General features: G+C 39.6%; 1 protein-coding gene across 1 annotated transcript in view; it reads right to left on the bottom strand.

Annotated features, from left to right (window-relative positions):
• The window catches only part of Nrx-1 (neurexin 1), a 214,821-nt gene that overhangs the window by 205,200 nt on the left and 3,621 nt on the right, over positions 1 to 6,000 (bottom strand). The window lies entirely within an intron of this gene.

Here is a 6,000-nt window from a genome sequence, read left to right as displayed (position 1 = left end):
TTTATCAGAAATTTGATAAAAGAACATGAAAGTATCCATCTGAATTGCTCTAAAATCTACACAGAATACCATGATTGCCCATTTCTATTTTACTGGAATGACTTGTACATTTCACATGAAAGGGACCATGTCAATCATCGTGGAATGGGCGAATTCGGCCGTCCCTCGAAGGGATGGCAAAAGGGTGGAGACTAGGGTGAATTAGATAGATCCGGAAGTGCCGTGCTTTGTGAGTATGGCGGGAATTTCGCCGGAAGCGGAAAGCATTTTCACTCTTCCTCTCCGCTTGCTGGTGCGCTCCGGTAACCTCGGGCTAAGCCGAGAGCATCGATCCTCCAATGCTCATAATTCGACTGACCGTGAAATTCCTGCACTTTTCGTTCAAAAGTTCTTAGGAGGGATAATTATCAGCTTTTTACATAAAAATTCTTCATTTTTATCTTCCCATTATTAAATCCTGTTACGTTATATGAAATGCATTTCTTTAAGTTAAAACATAATGCAACAATTGGTTGGTTTCACTTCTCGTTAGAATTCACATTTTTTATTTATTACGTGAGAAACGATACAAGTGAACATCGAGTCCATAAAATTCGTAAAGGATATTCGATTTATATTTCTCTCTCTTATTATTTAAAGACAATGTAAGTTCGCGTTCGCCTAAAAGTTATTCATTAATTGTAGGTATCTTCCATAATTACAGAAGGAACAAATTTGTTTTTCCTCTGTTTACTCGTCGTTAAGATATACGTAGTGCCGAGTTGGCGTGTAATCGATTAAGAAGCGCACTGGTGTTCCGCAATTCTGTTTGCCCTATATCGTCACTCAGACAAGCCAATGTAAATCGGGGACGCTTTGCAGCCAGGCCGATGCACGCATTAAAACGCGAATACATGACGACGCGACGCGGTGGCGGCGCACTTACGATGTCCAGTTTGTATGTAATTACATTGACATGAAATTGCTTTTCATAATGACAGACCGTTTCAACTGCCTCGCTATCGTGAAACTTTTGAGTGAGTTCCTCGTGGTATGTGACTCGCAGCTGGGAGTCATTTTCATCGACCGCTGGGAGCTTCTTTCGTCGGTGAACTTAATTGGTTCTCCGTGTTAGTGCTTCCTCGACTATTATTTGCGATATCTCGTTTTACACTTAAAAGAAATTGTACTTTTCATAAACGGTTAATAACATTGACATTGGATTCTTGGATTAATCTTCTTAAACAATCGTGTGATTTTTCATTGGCAACGAACGAAATAAGTAATCTATTAGTCCTGAAGTATTCGAGATAGAAGAACATTATGTACGACCGTTTTTGAAGATGATAGTAGTCTCTACAACTTTTATATGGAGCATTTTTCGAAATTTTGAGAAAAGAAATTTTAATTTTTCCGATATTTTGTCAAGGCGTCGTACATTATATGTTAAAAAAGAATAAGAGGTCATATCTGTTACTGTAATCGTTACTGGTGATTGAATGAAGTAGCGTTCAATTTTACGCACGAGCAAAACACGCAATGCGTACGACGACGCGTGACACCCTCTGTTATAGTACTAGCTTTAGTACTGCTTCCGTCTACTCGTACATCGTCGACTTAAGTAGAAGCTTACCAGCGTAGTGAAAAAATAACAGGACGATTAACATGTCAAAGGAAATCTCTACTTAATTCATTTTCTAATTAACACTTGTCACGCTTCAGTTAATTTCTAATAATAATTTATTTACTTTTTTTAAACATATTACACCATTAACTTTTTACGAGTGACTAAAACTTATCGAAGTTCCACTCGAGTTAAACTGTTGACGCATCTCTACACCCTCATTAGTAATTCCATAAATCTGAAATATTCAAGATCCGCCCACGCAAGGACCTCTCGAAATGCTGATACATCTGAAGGGTAGCAGTGATCTCGCAGAGAGGGGCATTAACGATAATCCACCTAGTTACTGTAACAGGACGCCCACGCTGATCTTATCAACACAGCCACACACATAGTTAAACCCGGCCCCTCAAAATTTCAAGCACGTCGCAATTTGTTATGCAACTCGCAATCGTTTGCTTTAATTTTGCATACAGCTCCTTCCATAAGCGAGTACATATTAGTTTAACCCAAATTCATACAAAAATTGGAAGCTTTCTCTAATTTTTCCCGTCTTCCTTTTTTTTCTCCCCCAATTATATCACAGTAACAATTGTTTTGTATTGTACCATAAATTTTACATTATGACATTCTGTACCTGCGACTGTCTATCTAGTTTTAGTCGTCAAATTTGGAGAATCTATATAAACTGCTAAACCTAAGGGTGATGGATATGTCAAACGCGCGATGCGAATTCAATCAATATCATGATCCTCGTATTCGGTCGACACGTTTCAATTATTGGCGTGTACGCACGCCTAACGTGTTACATTACCGCGAATTCAATGCTGCGCCCTACATAACTGTCCCAAATGCGTATAAGAAATGCAAACACATTTATCAATCGCTTCAAAGGTAAATTTCGCGCGTCCGGCGATACACGGGCGTGCACGCGCAGTATTGATCGACACATAATCTACAAATCCCATCCATCATTCGTTGATAGATCATGGCTGCGTTATCTGTTACGGTAACGATGATAGCGCGCACCTATTACTCTAATATTTATTTCATTTTTATTAGCACAGAAAGAACCTTGCATTGCTTTTAATAATTATAACGTTATGTGATAATAAATTAAATTAACTTTATTGGATCTGATTATATCAAATTCAGTACTAATACATTGATTTTATAAGTACTACTTTTAACAGTCTTTCTATAAGAATAGACGTGCTCTCGTTAATACTAATTACTCGCGATTAACGCTGATTCCAAGTAGTCAGATTCCAATAACGTTCGTAGCATTAATTACGTTGTATCAGATTAAGAAAATTAATCAAATCTGGCTTGTGAAAAGGCCAGTTGAATAATTATATCGCGGAACGTGCCGCTAATTGCTGCGTCGAAAAATGAAATAAGTTCTGCGAGTATCGGTGGCGATTAATCCAACGGCGATCAGTCAACGTCGAATGGGGGACTTATCTTTCCAGCAACGATATCCTTCGCCCCCCCTTGGTCTATTAATCACGTTTATCGTCTTTTTCGTTTCTTTTGATGCCCCGTGAACTCCGAAGTGAACCGTTCAATACCGTTCCGTCGCGTCGCGTCGAATTGAAACGCGGAAAACATAGCTGGAACATGCATAATTGATAGCCCGTCGCTCGTGCACGTTGCATACATTAACACGGCCCGGCTTATCGCGTCGCATTGTGCCGCGTAATAAACGATTATGCGAAATAATAAACGCGATTTTCCGGATGAGACGTTGTGAAACGAACGAGCCTCGTGCGCTGCCTTTCTTCCGCTGGTAAACATTTACGGGAAGATTATTAAGCACTCGGATCGAACGCGATCGTCTCGATCCGAACTGTTCCACCGTTATTAAGATACATGTATTTCGAGATTGTACAACGCAAGCTTAAGATTCTTATCGATCTCCGCCGATTTATTACCTCGAAACTTGCTCTAAAACCTGTGTTCAAAGCCTGTAATTCCTCTTTTGTTGCTTGCCTTACATATCTTCTCTGCGATCCTTCATTCGTTGCAACGAATACACATGTTCCTTGTGTTACGTGCACACGAACATGAGATATTGGCGTAATCAATCGAAATTTGGCATTATCGTTGGTTCATATACGATCCATAGTGAAAATTGATAATAAAGTTTTAGTAACACTAAATTAATAATAATGATTTAATAATATTTGCTATTCACTCCGAATTAGAGACTTAATATCCAATCTCATTTGTATTTTGTTCTAACTATCAAATTACATGTTCAATGTAAAAATTTAATACTAATCATTTATTTTTTTACTTACACGAAGATTCCATTTATATTCACGATCTTGAATATGGATTCATCCGTCCGATCCATTTGACCGAATGCATCCTTACGTGTACGTTAAGCCCGATGTAATTCGTATTTAAGCTGCATAAATAACAATCCCGCGCGCGGAATTACTCTTTCCGCGACAAGTATTTATAGTAGCCGTGAAATAGTGCTCAGCTGCCGCGCCACATTCACGGGACATGATAATCGGTTTGCATATACGTCTCCGTTCGCTGGGAAGCAATAATATTAACGCTCAGCAATCAACCCGCGAATGTTTGCTCCACGCTCTTCCACCTACGATCGCGCCAGTTTCTAACTATCGGATTCGCCGCCGACGATTTGCATGCTGTGTATCTACAAGCGAGTTAATTTGCTTTCGATATGCAGTGAATTTATATAAGTCATATACTAAATAATCGTGGTACATAACATTTTTATACAATGCGAAGATATACTGTAACCAAGATTCGCGGAAACTTTGTATTAAAAATATCAATAATCTGCAGGGAGGTGCAATTTAGAATGGTCAGCGCAAAAAAAGTTCATTGCTATCCGCGCGGATAACGAAAACGCAAGGAAGTTCCGTTGAAAGGAAATCGAGTATTGTCCCTGCCAGTACCGCGGAGGTTCATATTTCTCGTGGTGGCCGCATGCCAAGAATGCATCCTAGCTTGTTCGTTATTACACCGGACCCCTGAAATTCTAACGACGCTGCTCGTTTGTCAGACGTAGCTATGAACGATTAGGTAAAGATATATCTATAAACAATTGCACAAGAAATCGCTTGTATCAAGGAAAGGGTGATCTTCCTTCGATCTTGCAATATGTAATTATTTAATACCAAGAACAGCTTGTTAATTATTAAGTCAAAGCCTTGAAATTCTGACGACGCTGCTCGTTTGCCAGCCGCATCTACGCACGATTAAGTAAAGGTTTGTCTATAGACAATTAGATGAGAAATAGCGTAATCAGGGATAGAGTTAGGTCTTGCAAGGCATGAAATAATTCAGTCGACGTTATCGTCCTCCGTACATCAGAACGTGTCCTATGCAACGAACGTCGCCTACAATGCGCGCGGACGACTCGGATTTATCGACGTGCCAGAAATTGTATTTCCCTCGGCCCCGTCCTTTGGATACCTTCGCGGAGACCTTCCCGAGGAACGTTCGAGATTACATTCATCCTTCGTGTTTCATTCGTATTCGGGCGAGCAGTTTGTCTCGGCCCGTGGAATCCGACAGAGGAATTTCCCCGCAGGGAAAGGTTGCCGAAAGGAAAATGGTATTTCTGCTGGGAAATCGTTGGGCGAAAATTTTTACCAGTGAAGTATGCGTTCGTTCAAACTGAATATGCGATACGACAGAATTGTTAATCAATTTTTAACGACATATAATAGTATTAAGCGAGTAACCAAATTGAGATTTAATTGTCACTTGTCACAGCAATTTAATTCGGGCTTCATTGCTGCAATTTTTAATTCAACTCCAGTTGAAACTATTTTTAAAGAAAGAATATATAATTGTTTCAAATATTTCACGAACGATGTTCTTTATTCGCTGACATTTAAATAGGTATTTGAATATTCAAATAAAACCTTTCGGTCGCGTACAAGTCTAAGTAGTTGCAGCATGTGCTGGTCAGACAGGCGCGCTTGCGAAAACCAGATAAACATTAAATTACTTTAGGAGTTCATAATTGATTTACGCGGCCGGCTGCGGCAAAACTATATCAGGGAACAGGATTTTCCTTTTTTTATTCATAAAATAAGCTAACATGATTTTCCTCTGCTATTAAATGGAGATTGCGTTTCGGGGACAGTGAGGCACAGAATTTTCAGTGACAGCTACAAAGAACGGAACATGACTTCCGTTTTTTTTCCTCTCTTCTTTCTTCGGAATGAGCCTCACGTTATGAAGTAGCAAAATGGTGTCAGCAGCAGTGCGTAACAATACATCTGCACGCTATGCGATGGCTGGCCCAGATTTACGCGGACACAGCGAAATCTTAGGCGACTCCCGATATGAAATTTTTTACCTCGCGATATACGCGATCGACGATCTAATTTAAAACATTCGGCGTA

The sequence above is a fragment of the Ceratina calcarata genome, unplaced genomic scaffold (assembly GCF_001652005.2).
Source record: "Ceratina calcarata isolate Rehan_Ccalc_2016 unplaced genomic scaffold, ASM165200v1 scaffold115.2, whole genome shotgun sequence".
NCBI classification, from domain to species: domain Eukaryota; kingdom Metazoa; phylum Arthropoda; class Insecta; order Hymenoptera; family Apidae; genus Ceratina; species Ceratina calcarata.
Note: the sequence above shows the minus strand (reverse complement) of the source record. Positions and strands in the feature narration are given on the sequence as shown.